This window comes from Papio anubis, chromosome Y (genome assembly GCF_008728515.1).
Source record: "Papio anubis isolate 15944 chromosome Y, Panubis1.0, whole genome shotgun sequence".
NCBI lineage: Eukaryota > Metazoa > Chordata > Mammalia > Primates > Cercopithecidae > Papio > Papio anubis.
Window position 1 is genome coordinate 4,337,287 of NC_044997.1, and position 15,790 is coordinate 4,353,076.

The window sequence follows — 15,790 nt, forward strand, 5'->3', positions numbered from 1 at the left end:
TAGTGCATGTCACTTAAAAAAATGCACTACCCTCCCAAAGCTCATAATTAATTGTCATGCTTATCCTTAATTCTTATTAATACATTATATGGGTATATTAGTATTGAAGATTTAATTGAATAGTAAAGCTCCATGACATGGTTTTAAAATATCTTTTTAACACTACATCCTAAAGAAATCTCATTTTAATAAATGCATGATTTTAAAAATCACATGTATATTCAGTATAAATGTTGATATCAAAAATTCAAAGGTACTACAATATATTTTGAGCAACCAAGGAACATTTTAACTAATTTTCTTAAAGATTTTTTTTTCCACAAAGAGTTTAAGAACACCTAGTCCTAACTACAGTTTTACTTTTAATACATTAAAAAGTGCATAGTGACCTTCAAATAAGCTATTTATGATAGTATCAGACATGTAGTGTGGAGTGCAAAATTAAAATGTTAGATGTGGAAACACTGTGCAATTTATCTTCCCTGGTTCATCACTTGGAGGCATTAGGTCCAGCTTTGGGGCCCAGGGTGTAAAACTAAGGTGTGAACAAGGTTGATTCCTCGTGGAGATACAGAGGAAATCTTGGTCTCCTGCCTCGTGGGAGGTACTATTGGCTAGGTATATCTTGCCTTGTGGCCATATCACTCTGATCTCTGCCTTTGCCTCCATGTGGCCCTCTTGTCTGTGACTGTGTCTCCTCTTCTGTGTCTTACAAAGACACCTGTAATTAGACTTGGGACCCTTCTAGATAATTCAGCATGATTTCATCTTCAGATATTGAACTTCCATTTTGAAGGCTCTTTTCCAAAATAAGATCATAGTCACAGATTCCAACTGAACGTATGTTAGGGGGGCACTATCGAACTCACTACAGTTGTGATAGTAGCATCGTTTATTTACAAAATTCATATCTGTAAGAGATGAGTGTTGAAAGGATTACAGGTCAGAATTTATAGTCTCTGGAACTGGCTGTAAAAGACAACAAATAAAACAGAAACAGAGGTATAAAGGGAAAAAAAATAACTTGGGAAGTGTTTATCATGAGACCTCTATGACAGGTCTTTGGAGTTTCCCCCCTTTTTATTTTTTCTTTTTGTATATACTTGGGATTATTTATAATAAAATAGTTTATATAAAAATATTAAAATGACAATAATCTTCCATTGTGTATATATACATTTTCTTTATCTGTTGTGCGTGAGTTGATGCGCATCTGTTGATGAATGTAGGTTGAGTCCATATCTTCACCACTGTGAAAAATGTTGTTATTCAGCCTTAAAGAAGGAATCATGTCTTTGATAACAACATGGGTAAACCTGGAGGGCATTCTTTTAAGTGAAATAAGCCAGGAAAATGAAGACAAATATTCCACGAACTTACTTATATGTGACGGCTAAAAAATCTGAATGCATAGAAGTAGAGAGCACAATTGTGGTTACCAGGGGCTGGGAGAAGGAGTGAATTGGGAGAGGGGTACAGCTTGCTCAAAGGATATAAAGTTTAAGTTACACAGACAGAATAATTTTTGGTGATCCACTGTACAGTACTGTGACTATGGTTAATAATGATGCATTCTATATTTCAAAATTGTTAAGAGAGATTATAAACATTCTTACTATTGTGACATAAGTATATAAAGTGATGGAAATGCTAATTGTCTTGATTCAATCATTCCAAAATGTAGACATATATCATATAATCACATTGCACCCCATAAATATATGTTTTGTTTTTACCAATTAAAAATGAAGCAGCATAAAATAAGATTTATGAAGCAGCATAAAATAAAAATACCTACAACTACATTGTTACCAGAGTTAGCCATCTGAAAGTAAAGGAACATTAAGTGGAATTATTTTTTTATTCTTATGTGACAATATAATATCACACACGCATATACACACACACAGACAGGACAGCATCTGGATGGTGTGGGAATGAGAAATGACTGCTTAATAGGAATGGTGTTGCTTTGGGGATAATGAAATTTTTCATACGTATATGGTCATGATAGATGCAAGACATTGTAAATGTACTAAAGGTCACTGAATTGTACACTTGAAAACACCTAGTAATGTTCATGTAATGTAAAGTTTACCTTACTAAGAAAAAAATATATATGTTGTAGTTCATAAAAGTGAATTGTGTATTTAATTTTCCTAATAGCCTGCCCTGAACTTGTCTGCATTTATTTAATTTCTATGGCTTTTCTTCCAAGAACTCAAGAGGCTCTTTAATGGCATTTTCACAAGGACTCACATATACTTGCTTTACTAACTGAGATATGATAAAAGAATAGCATAATCAATATTAAATGAAATCTGCAATCTACGCAGTTCTTTCCCACCTCCTCATGGGAACCAGCCACTGATATTTCCAGAGCCCAGGATCATCTGTAACTGTTTTAATATTTTTTTAGATTTTCACAGGTACATAGTAAGTGTACATATTTATGGGGTACACAAGATGTTTTGACACAGTCATATAATGTGAAATAAGCACAACACAAAAATTGGGGTATCTATTCACTCAAGCATTAATCCATTGAGTTGTAAACAGTCAATAATACCACATTCATACTTTCCATTTTTTGTACCTGTTATCCATTCCACCTCCATACCCCAAACACACCCACTACCTTTCTCAGGCTCTGGTAATTCTCTCTCTACTCTCTATGTCTATGAGTTCAATTGTTTTGATTTTTAGATTCCACAAATAAGTGAGAACATGTAATGATTGTCTTTCTGTTCCTGACTTATTTCACTTAACATAATGATCTCCAGTCTCATCCATGTTGTTGAAAATGACAAGATTTCATTCTTTTTTTTTTTGGATGGATAGTACTAAATCATGTATATGTACCACATTTTCTTTATCCCTTTATCTGCTCTTGGGCACTTGGTTGCTTTCAAATCTTACCTTTCTCCAAAAATTTTTAGTTTTTGTGGAACTTCTAAGGTAGTAATGAAGTTATTTACATTCATTTCCATCAATAGGGTACCAAAGTTATCTTTTCTCCACATCCTTGCTCGCATTTTCCACATCCTTGCCCGTCTTTTGGGTATAAGTCATTTTAACTGGGATGAGACACTTACAACTTTTCATTAGGCAAACAATGTGATGGAAGCCATTAGGTAAAGCTTCTCTAAAATCAGGTATTCTTTCTCCTGCAGAATCTTAGCCAGTATTGCAGAATCATGAGCAAGTTAGTTCACATCTCATTGACAAGAGGATGAAAATGGAAAAACTAAGACAATAATAAAAAGTGGCCAGGCATTTTGGCTCAGGAATGTAATCCTAGCACTTTGGGAGGCCAAGGCAGGCAGATCACTTGAGGTTAAGAGTTCAAGACCAGCCTTACCTACATGGTGAAACTCATCTCTACCAAAAATACAAAAAATATCTGGGTTTGGTGGCATGCACCTGTAATTCCAGCTACCTGGGAGTCTGAGGCAGGAGAATCACTTGAACTGAAGAGGCAGAGGTTGCAGTGAGCCAAGATCATGCCACTGCACTCCAGTCTGGGTAACAGAGTCAGACTCCATCTCAAAAAAAAAAAGAAAAAAAAAAGAAAAAAAAATTAAAAAGACAGAGAGAGAGAAAAAAAAGAGAGAGAGAGAGAGAAAAGAAAAGAAAAGAATAAACAGCCAAATTCTATTGGGTTTCAATTTGTTAGCCTGCTGGCTGGCTATCAAATTAGCCTTCTGGCAGATAGGTAGAGGAACAGAAAACCAGGATGAAAAGAGACAGATATAATTGTCACTTGGGTTATGTGACCAGCATCAGAGCTGCAGTCTGTACCTGTCATAGTTTGGTCAGGCTATTATTTAAAAGAATAGACTGGTGTATTATAAACAGCATAATTTTATGGCTCACAGCTCTGGAGGCTGAAAGTCTAAGATGAAGTCATGGCAGATTCAATGCCTGGTGAGAACTTGCTTCCTGATTCATAAACAGTGCCTTCTCACTGTGTCCTCACTCAGTGGAAGAGGCCAGGGAGCTTTCTGGGTCACTTTAATAAGGTACTCATTCATGATGCTCCATCCTCACAACTTCATTGCCTTCCAGGAGACCATGATTTCAAGGCCCCGCCTCCTAATACCATCCCCATAGGGATGGCAGTTTTAGCATATGTGTTTTAGTGGGTACAGATATTCTGTCTAATGTAGCAATGACTTCCCAATATTACTTATTTCTCCTACTCCACCCGTTTCTCTTGTGTGTCAAGAGTCGAATGGTTGACATGTGAAGTTTCGTGTGGGGTACACTGAAATTGGGATCCATCTTCAATGACACAATGATTGAGGGGATATTGTACATAGAATACTGTCCCAGATGGAAGATGAAGACAGGTGTTGAGGAGCGCAGAGTGCACATAGTACTGGAAATTTTCATTCAAACATGAAGAAAAAAATCCTCATAATAAATTCAGCTTCCCTGCTGAAGGAGGGTTCCTGTATGATCTCCATAAGATTATAAGTTAGATAATACGTGTTACATTGCTACCTTTTAGCAAACTTTACTTTTGTTGAAAACTTGGTAAGCTCGGGATTTTAATTTTTGTTTGCTGTTAATAAAATCTTATTCAGTCCATATTAACTTAGAATTGGTATAGTGGTTCCTTCCTGGTTCTGTAAGTACTTTAAGGTTTGGCTGAGTGCAAACAGCTAACACATTTGAGAAGATCAATTATTAAGCAATTTTCCTAACTTTGATTTTACAAGAGTTTCCTTATCACTTACTGTCTACCCATTGTGTCTTTTTCCTTTAATCGCCCAGGAGGAACTATCTATCATCCTGTCTTGAAGAGAGTTCCTCCTCAATCAGGTCAGACCTTTGTATCATAATTAATTAAGATTCCCCGTTCAGAAACTTGCTGAGTTAAGGATTTTTGATAAGAAGGCTATGGATTGTCAGTGGCCTCAGTGCTTTCGAGTTAAGCCCTTGTTTACACTGACAACATGGTGGTATTGGAGAGTCACAGGGTTACAGAGAAGACCTTCAATTGTCAATTATAGGTTTTAAATTTACTCTGGCATTTAAAGGAATAGGGTACACTGTTTTTTCTTTACTACTTCTGTCTCTTTCTCTACTTCTCTTTGGCTTTCCGTCTCTTTCTCTCTCTTTGACTCCTTCCTCTTTCTTTCTCTCTGACTTTCTATCTCTCTCTCTGACTTTCTCTCTCTTTCTTTCTTTCTCTGTCTCTTTCTGTTTTTCTCCACCTTCTCTTTCTTTGACTTTTGCTTTGGCAATGTAAGACTTCCACCTCCTTTGGTTATTGCACTATGCAATAACTCCACGATGTCCTTGTAGTATTTAACGGGGGATTCTTCAGAGGTTAGGAACTCCCTTTCTTTAGATATTGCAGCATGAGGATGTAGGATTAGATAGGTATACTTGCTGTCTGTATACACATTTATTCTTTGTCCCTATCCCAGTTCTAAGGCTCGGGTAAATGCCACTAGTTCTGCTAACTGGGTGCTGGACTCTGGGAGAAGAGGCTTACTTTCAAGTACTGTCACATCACTAACTATGGCATAACTTGCCTTTCATATCCCATTCTCCACAAATGAACTTCCATCATTATATAGGTTAAGGTCTGGATTAGCTAAGGGGACTTCTAAAAGATCATCTCAGACAGCATAAATCTGGACAATAATTTGTTGGCAAATATGCTCGATTGGTTCCACCCTCTGGGAGAAAAGTGGCAGAGTTGAGGGCTACACACATGAATGTTTGAAAGCCCGGTTCCTCAAGGAGTAGAGCCTGGTATCTGAGCAGGCATTTGTCTGATAGCCACAAAATTTCCTTTGGCACCTAATATGCCATTTACATCATAAGAAGTCCAGACACTGAGATTTTCCTTGTATTAGTTTGACAGTCTCTGACACTAGGGCGGCCACCACCACAACTACCCATAAACAGTGAGGTCAGTGTTTTGTTACTCTGTCAATTTCCTTACTTAGGTATGACACTAGTTGTGCGGTTGTCCTATGAGTCTGAGTAAGGACTCCAAGAGCTATTCCTGCTCTCTCTATGACTTTTAAAGAGAAGTTTTGTCCTTTGGGAAGGCTTAAGGCTGGAACTTTCACTAGGGCCTGCTTTAAGGTTTTGAAGAATGTTTCTGCCTGTGGCTCCCATTCTACTAGATGAGCATTTGCCCTCTGGGTCTCCTTGATTAGAGGATACAGGTGCCTGGCTCTGTTGTTGTATCTGGGGATCCATAGTTGGCAAAATCCAGTGATTCCAAGGAACCCCTGAAACTGATTTAATGTCTTAGGGTAAGGATCAGCCAGAATAGGCTGTATTCATTCCTTGCTGAGGGCCAAAGTTCCTCTAAGATTAAACCTAGATATTTGACCTCTTGTAGGCAGAGCTGAGCCTTCAATTTAGACAGTTTTTACCTTTGATTAGCTGGAACGTTCAAGAGATTCAGAGTAGCCTGCGGGCATGAGGCTTCTGAACTGGTAGCCAAAAGTAAGTCACCCATATACTGAAGGAATAGAGTGCCTGGACTTGAGAAGTAGCCTAGATCTTGGACTAGTGCCTGACATAACAGATGAGGGCTATCCCTAAATCCTTGGGGCAAGACCATCCTTGTAAGTTGGGACATGTGGTCTGTGGAAGCCTCAAAGACAAAGAGAAATTGGGGGTCAGAGTGCAGGGGAATACAGAAGAAGGCATCCTTGAGGTCCAGAACAGTAAATCATTATTCTTCCTATGGTATGTGAGGGTGTAGGGTTATAAGGCTTGAGTACACTTGGATATAGAGGAATTACTGCCTCACTGGCGAGTCTAAGATCTTGTACTAGTCTCCACTAACTACTTGGTTTTTGTACTCCTAGTATTGGAGTGTTACGGGGACTACTGCATTTTCATACTAAGACTAGAGCTTTTAAATGTCTAAAAATTTCCTGTAATCTTTTATGAGTTTCAGGCCTTAAGGGATATTGCCTTTGATATGGACAAGTGGTGGAATATTTTAGCCTGATTTGTACTGGGTGGACATTTTTTTTTAGCCTTCTTAATTGTCCTTCCAATACCCAGACTTCAGGGCTGATTTCCTCCTTAAGCAGGGGACAACAAATGGGTGACTTTTTTTCTCATATTCATGTAGATAATAGCTCCAGCTTTGGCTAATATGTCCCTCCCTAATAAGAGTGTGAGATTTTCAGTCATAACAAGAAAGACATATGAAAAGAGCAAAATCTCCCAATTCCAACAGAAGAGGTGGGAGAAATATTTGGTTACAGGCTGTCCCAGAATTCCTCAGATGGTAATGGACCTTAAGGACAACTGTCCAGGCCAGGAGATTAACACTGAGAAAGCTGAACCAGTGTCCAAGAGGAAGTCAATTTCTTGATACTCAACAGTTAAACATATCCAGGGCTCAATGAAGGTGATGACATGAGGAGGTCCTTTCCCTTGACACCCTCAGTCCTGTTGTTGGATCATCTGGTTAGGGACTTCTGGCCCACAGAACCTTCATCCTCTGAGACAGTAAGCCTTCCAGTGATTGCCTTGGCATAGTGGACATGGGTGAGGGGGCAACTTGTTTCTTGTTGGACAATCTTTTTTAAGGTGTCCTTGCAAACCACACTGGTAACAAGCACTACGGGATGATTGACCTGCTTCATTTTCTGTCCTTTGTGAAGCAGCAAGGTTTGTTTATCTCAGGGACATGACTAAGGCTGTGGCCTTTCTCTGATCTCATTTTTCCTTTTGGGCCTGTTTCTCTTGGTTGCTATGGTAGAACACGGAGGTTTCCATGTGTCATAATACCTCCAGATTTTTGTTCAGGGGTCAGGGCTCACTTTGGAGCTTTCTCCTGATATTTTTCAGCTGATTGGGTAGGAAACAGGTTTTACGATCAATTGACCCTCGAGGGAGTCAGGTGACAGGGGAGTATGTTTTCTTAAGGCCTCCTGTAGCTGCTTGAGGAAGGCAGAATATTTTTGTCCTTTCCCTGAGTTATGGTGGACATCATTGAATACTTCATAGACTGTTTCATAATTCTCCTTAGTCCTTCTAGAACACAAGTCAGCAGATGTTAGTGACTCCCATCGCCATGATCTGTGTCTAGGTTGCAGTGGAGATCCATACTGGGGAAAGTTTGCTGACCAGTTTGCTGACCATGGATTTGGTCCTTTCTTTGGTTGTCATTCTATCATTTACTTAACTAAATACCAAGTATCTGCAAACTCTTAGATTGCAGCTAAAGCTCCATTACTTTCATTAAAGGCCAGGGTTTGATCTAACAATAGCATGACATCTCTCCAAGTGAGGTTGAAGGTTTTTCTTAGAGTCTGTAGGACATCTATATACTTATCAGGATCATCTGAAAACTTCCCCAAGTCTGCCTTGATCTGCTTAAGTCAGAGAGGAAGAAGAAGATATGTACCAGGGTTGGGCCAAATTCTTCTCACCCTATAGCTTGAAAGGATATAATCGATACTCAGGGGCTTTTGTGGTCCTCTGGAGATTTCTTTGCCTGTTTCCTTGTGGGTTGGAGGGATTAGAAAAGGCTTATCATTGAAAATAAGAGGAACTGTAGCAAGGTTAGGATATGGAGGTATGCTTCATACCTCCTGTGGGCTATGAATTGAAGGCTTTGCACAGTTCTGGATTCTCCTTCACTGAAAAGAAAGCTTGGATATAATGTATTTCACTCCAATTGCCTTCCCTTTTACAGAAAAAGTAAAGCAGCAGGATACTATTGTAATTTATACTTCCCTCAGGTGGCCATTTTTCCTCATCAGAGAGAGAATAATGGAGCCAGGCAGTAGTGCAGGAAAAAATAAGCCTGAGTGTTTCCCATAAGAAAGAAATGGGTTTCCCACCACCACAGCCACCCAAGAAGCCGCAATGATCCCTGGACCCTGCTGATCAGAATAGTTGTGCTCATGGATGGAGCAGCAGAAACCCTTCTTGCCCAAGAACCAGCAAGGGTCCCTGGACTCTGCTAATTGTAATAGTTGTGCTCACCAACACAGCAGCAGAAACCTCTCTTGCCCAAAAACCTGCAATGGTCCCTGGACACTGCTGATCAGAATAGTTGCACTCACCAAAGCAGTTGCAGAAACCCTAATTTTCCTCTTACACCACAAAGAGGACAGAAAAAGGTTGGATTTAGTGGCCCTTACTGACGCATTCTCGAAAACCTGCACCCTTGCCTTCCTCCTTGACCACAAAGAGGACTGAAAAAAAATTAGATTTAGTGGCCCTTACCAATTCACTCTTGAAAACTTTATTAGAGTCCTAAACATTCTTCTTTTACAATTGGGAACTTATCCCTGTCCTACAAAGATGTTATGCTTCAAAAATGAAGTGGAGGTTCATACCGTGAAGGAGGGAAGGGATCTCCAGGGTTGGAAGTGACATCTTTTGTCCTGACTTCTTGTCATATGAATAGGAAGGATATCATTTCTGGGGCTCCCCATATCCTAGATTCAGGAATAGCTTTTTTTAGGCTTGCTAGTCTGAGAAGGTCTCCTAAAATTCCAGAAAGTTCCCCACCATGATGAGTCTGTGGGCAAAAATTATGTCTTTTTGATTGGTGAGCCTGGGTACAAAAAAGGGAAAAGATCATGAAGTTTATACTAGAAATCATTCTTGCAGGAGAAAGTAGAAAACCACCAAGGACAGGAAATAGTTTTCAGACTTGGTACTAGCCTCAAAGAATAGAGGTGGGAGGAAGTTTGTCCAACAGACTTTAGGACCCAGGAGGCAAGGGTGACGATAGACAGGATATGTGGGCAAGTCTCAAGCAATGTGACTTTGAGAGTTCCACTCATGGCTGCAGGGTCAACCAACATTTTATCCGGACCCTGGAGCTGAATGTCTTTCCTCTCTGTTCACCCTCAGCTCAGACCAGAAGTACAGGAAAAGCAGAAGCTGGTTCCAGGAAACCAATGCTTCCAACTCCAAAAAGTCAGAGGTTGTTAGAGAACTCTTTCCCAGAAAGTCTGACATCCATGTATTTCATTGGCCGCACTAGTCACTTTTAACTGACCAACAGGTACTCGGTATTTAGCTCCCAAATTCTAAGGAAAAATAGGACAGAATAGCAAGCAGAAGGGGTCTGATGGTACTGACAACTTGGGGATAGTCCCTTCATGGTCGCCAAGATGTGTCTGAAGTTGGTTCCTTCTGATGGGTTCTTGGTGTCACTGACTTCAAGAATGAAGTTGCAGACTTTGTGTTGAGTGTTACAGCTTGTAAAGGTGGTACGCACCCAAATAGTGAGCAGCAGGAAGATTTATTGTGAAGAGCGAAAGAACAAAACTTCCATAGCATGGGAGGGGACCTGAGCAGGTTGTGGATGCTGGCTGGGGTGGCCAGCTTTTAGTCCCTTATTTGTCCCCATCCACATCCTGCTGATTGGTCCATTTTACAGAGCACTGATTGTTCCATTTTGAAGAATCCTGATTGGTCCATTTTGAAGAGTCCTGATTGGTCCATTTTAATGACAGCTGTTTGGTGCAGTTACAATCCTTTAGCTAGACACAGAGTGCTGATTTGTGCATTTTTACAGAATGCTGATCAGTGCATTTAAAATCCTTTAGCTATACGCAAAAGTTCTCTAAGTCTCCACTTGACCCAGGAAGTCCAGCTGGCTTCACCTCTTAATCCCATCTATAAAAATAATTAGTCAGATGGGGTAGTGTGCACTTGTAGTCTCAGTTACCTGGGAGGCTGAGGTGAGAGAATCACCTCACCACTGCATTCAGCCTGCTCTACAGAGCAAGATCCTATCAGAAAGAGAGAGAGAGGAGAGAAGGGGGGTGAGAGAGACAGAGAGAGACAGAGAAAGAAAAATAGAGAGAGAGGTGTGGGGCAGGAGACAGGCAGGAGGATCAGAGTCAGAGAAGAGATGTGAGGATGGAAGGAGATGTGATTTGCTTTGAAGATGAATGAAGGACCATAAAAGCTAGGAATGTGGGTACCTTATAGATGCAAAAAATGTCAAGAGACAGATTATCCTCTAAAGTCTCCAGAATGAACCAATACAGAAGAGAACCTGATTTCAGCCTCCTGAGAGCTTTCTTTGATTTCTAACCTCCAGAACTATAAGCAAATGCATGGCTGGGCCATTGATAACAGAAGCCATGGGAAACAAACACACTCTTCTTTAAAACATACCGTCTTTAAAAGATCCTGAGTGTGACCTCTTCTGAGATGGGACCCTACATATCCATTATTTGATGGAAAAAAAAATGTATAGATGAGATAAAGAGTGATTCATTTTATTCTACTTCTAGAATAGGAGGGCCATATTGCATTATAAAAAAAAAAAAGAAGAAGAATCACCCCCATCTAATGTTTGCTTTCTCTGTCAAAAAATTCATAAATGTGTCAGATGATGCACACATTTCTAACAACATGAATGAAGTACACATTGTTGCATATTGAAGGTTGACAATGCATCACTGAGATGGAGGTTCGTGTAGGTGTGCTTGAGCCAAGTTAGAGGAAGTAGTTGGAGAAAATAAAAGAACTTGCGGAGCTGGTGCAACAAATCCTCAAATAAATAAAGCCTTGAGTCAGCACCACTAGAGGGTAATTGACATTGCAGACTTCCTCAGTAGAAAGCTATTAAGCATCCACGGCAGAGCAAAGGTTAGTCTTAAGACCACATGAGTGAACAAGTTAGTTAGATAAACTCCCCACATTCCATTGTTTCTACTCTATTTAATTAACAGTAAGGGGATTAGGCTGCCTTTAGCCAGATTTATTACTGGAGCTTATGCAAACTCTTATGCCTTCCAAGAGGGTTTGTGTCTCTCGTAACTACAATTTTTTCCACCAGTCTGATTGAACCCCAATTTCAAACCGTGTCACAAAGCTAAACTGAGTTGTATTTATTGTGTCCTACTAGTTTTATCACTTCCATGTATTGTTCCAAACACTCTAGAAAATTTATTCTAAGATTCTGACCCAGTCCTGCCTTTTTGTTTTCTTTCTCTAAATGCTCTTCTGATATTACTCTTTTCTATGACTCCAAATGAGCAGACACAAAAATGACTCTCTAAAAAGATCCGCTCCCCAAATTTCCAAATGTATATTCTTCAAGTGGCACAGGCACCTGGGAATGTAAATACAGGAAAAACATTTCCATGACTTTCTCAAAAGTTGCTCCTCTTCTTGGATGTCCTCATTATTGGGTTGGTGAGTCATTCACTGATACGGTTTAGCTCTGTGTCCCCACCCAAATCTCACATTGAATTTTACTAATCCCCACATGTAAATTGAGGAGCCAGGTTGAGATAACTGAATCATGGGGATGGTTTGTCTTATACTATCCTCATGGTGGTGAATACGTCTTGTGAGATCTGACAGTTTTATGAAGGGGAGTTTCCCTGCACAGGCCTTCCTTCTTGCTACAACATAAGTCATGCCTTCGCATCTCCTATTCCTTCCATCATGATGTGAAGCCTCCCTTACTATGTGGAACTGAGTCCATTAAACCTCTTTTCTTTACAAATTACCCAGTCTCAGGTATGTTTTTATTAGCAGCATGATAACAGACAAATACACTCACCATGCATACTTCTTCACTGCCACTACAGGTCATTTTTCACTTTTTTCTTGGTTCTCCAAATTCAGTTGTCCACCAAGTGTCATGGAGGCAGCTTTCCAAACCTAATACACACACACACACTTGACACACACAAACACACACACACCCACATACACACACATACACAACTAGATTTTGAATATCTTGGCTTCTTTCTACTCAGTTACCTCAAAGCAGCCCCTGTTACTCTGCCACAACCTTGGATAATCTTGCTGACATAGGTAGGTCTCCTTGTCCAGTTTGACCCCACCATGGTTTCCCCATCATAGACACACATACACTCTGGAAAGGCAACTGTGATCTAATACCCACATGATGTAAAGTCTTCCACTGCTGTTCTCCCTTCTGCCAAATAAAGAACTTTCTGTAGCCACAAGCCCTGTGACTTTCAGAATTTATCCTATCTTTGCTTCATAATCTTGCTGCCTAACTAACTTCCTCTCTGGAATCTCCACTTACATGTTACTAGCACAAGCATATGAGCTATTTTCGTATCTTAAAACTGGCCCTGGCTAGGCACAGTGGGAGACACCTCTAATCCCAGTACTTTAGGAGGCCAATGCAGGGAGATTTGTTGAACCCATTAGTACAAGACTGGCCTGAACAACATAGTGAGACCCTGTCTCTACAAACACAGAAATTATCTGGGTGTGGTAGTATACACTTGTGGTCCCAGCTACTCGGTAGACTGAAGGAGGAGGATGACTTGAGCACAGGTAGTTGAGGCTGCAGTAAGCCAAGATGATGCCACTGCATTACAGCCTGGGCAATCAAGTGAAACATGGTCTCAAACAAACAAAGAAAACAACTGGTCCTATTCTCTCTTGCCATTAGAGAAGTATTCCATAAACATTGCTATGCCTAGGAATCTCCTGGGGAATTGATAACATGCAGATTCTGACTGTCAGTCTGGAATGGGGTTGGATCTTCTACAATTCTAACAGTCTTGGAGGCAATGCTGATGCTACATGTCCTGGGTTAAGTTGTGTTTAAATATTTTGAAAGATATGTTGAATTCCTACCCTCAGGTGTCTGTAAGTATAGTCTTATTTGGAAAAAAGGTCTTTGCAAATAGCATCAAGTAAGGATGAGGTCATAATGGATTAGGATGAGCCCTTCAGCCAATGATTACTGTTCTTTTAAGAAAGGGAGAGTTGGATACAGGCAGGCACAGAGGGAAGACTGTTGGAAGATGGAGAGAGATGGGGCCACCAACCCGGGGACACCTGGAGCCACCAGGATCTGGAAGAGGGAGGAAGGATCCTCCCCTAGAGCTTCCTAGGGAAGTGATTTCAGACTTCTGGCCTTGATTTCAGGTTTCTGGCCTCCAGAACTGAGAGAGGTTAAAGAACAGTTGTTTTCAGCCACACAGTTGATGAACATTTGTTACAGCAGCTTTTGAAAACTAATACATATCTGGTACCTTGGCAATATTTTGAGTAGCAAACATCTTAAGTATTTCAATTAAGAAGCTAGGATACCTTTCTGCTCTGAAACCTGCGCGGTGGTACCTTGGTTCAAAGTCTATACCTGGATGTTGGTTCCAAGAAACTAACAGAGTCTAGGAAATGTTCCCCACAGAGCAGCTCATGTTTACTGCTTTCATGGCATGGAACACAGTGTAGTCATTGTCTGATTACTTCTGGGTATATCCTGTATGTGCTGAGCATCATAAGGTCAGTGTTCCTGCATTTTCCATCTCTTGATATGTTATACTTAACATAGATACTTGATAGTTATTAGGTGCCCATTAAACATTTATGAATAAATGTGTCCAGAAGTTCACTCATAAGCACATCTTATGCCAACAGTTATCTTATAAATAATGTAATCGCTTTCTCATTTTGCACTGAAACAGTTCAAGACCCAGGAACAGATGTCTTAATATACTTATAAAATCATTGGAGGTGTTTTTAACCTTAGAAAAATTGGCTATTAAATCCCATTCTAAACCTCTTTGTGCAATAATGTTAAAAGAGTTCTTCTAGTATGACAAATACCTCTTTGTTATTTTTTAAATCCATAGGCAATTAGTGTATTCCCCTGATAGTTCAATCTCCCTGACAGTTAAATGGGAAGTTAAACTGTTGTTTAAATTCAGCCTTGCAGTATTTACTGCTCTTATTCACCTGTAATTGTTGAATTATTCCTTCCACTTTGCTGTCAGGCATGGATTAAATTGAGAACCTTCAATACCCTGCATTGCTGCTTATATATTCTGAGATCAGAACTGTGACAAGCAAATTAACAAACTCCCTGAACCCCCTACCAAGAGATGCTTAAGTCCTAGTCCTCAGGACCTATGAGTTCAGTTACATTGTCTGGTCTAAAGGAATTTGCAGATGGGATAAAACTGTGGATACCGAAATGGGAAATAATCATTAAATATCCAGGTGAGCTCAAAGTCATGACAAGTTTCCTTATAAGAGGGAGGCAGGAGGTCATAGTCAAAGATGGAGAATCAATGACAAAAGAGGAAATAGGAGTGGACTTGCAGCAATCTAAGGAACGTGGCTTCTAAGATCTTGAAGAGGGAAAGGGTTTTTCTTTTGCTTTGTGTTGTGTTTTGTGTTTTTCCTAGAGTTTCCACAGGAAGTGCAATCCTCCTGATACCTTGATTTCAGCCAGGTGAGGTCCATGCCAGATTTCAGACCTCCAGAACCCAAACATGATAAACTGATGTTATTGGAAGCCAATGAGTTTGTGGCAGTTTTTACAGAAGTCCTGACTCACAGAGATCTAATTCTAGAATACCCTCATTGAGATTAATTTAGTTAGGATTAAATGTATGTTGGAGATACTCTCCTCTCCTGCACAGAATGAATGGCCAGGCATCTTCAGGAAGGGGAAATGGAGGCAGATTCATTCTGCCTCTTCAGTCATGTGTCCACAGCAAGCAGCATGAAAGTAAATTCTTATACATTTTAACCCAAGCAGTATAATCATAGCTTGTGGGCCAATCTCCCCACCTAGGCCACCATCTAGTATCTCCATCGACCCCAAGGCAACACAGTCCGTGGGCCACCTGCCTGGTTCTAATTACAGCCTTGATGAAGATAAAGCACATTTGGATCAGTGCTATTGGGCAAATTACCATTATTTCATCACAAGGTATCATTCTCTTTGGAAACCAAGTCCTGTCTATTTTATGATTAATGTATCTCTATCCCGTTTGCTGTGGGCACTCCACAAATATTGATTATCTATGAA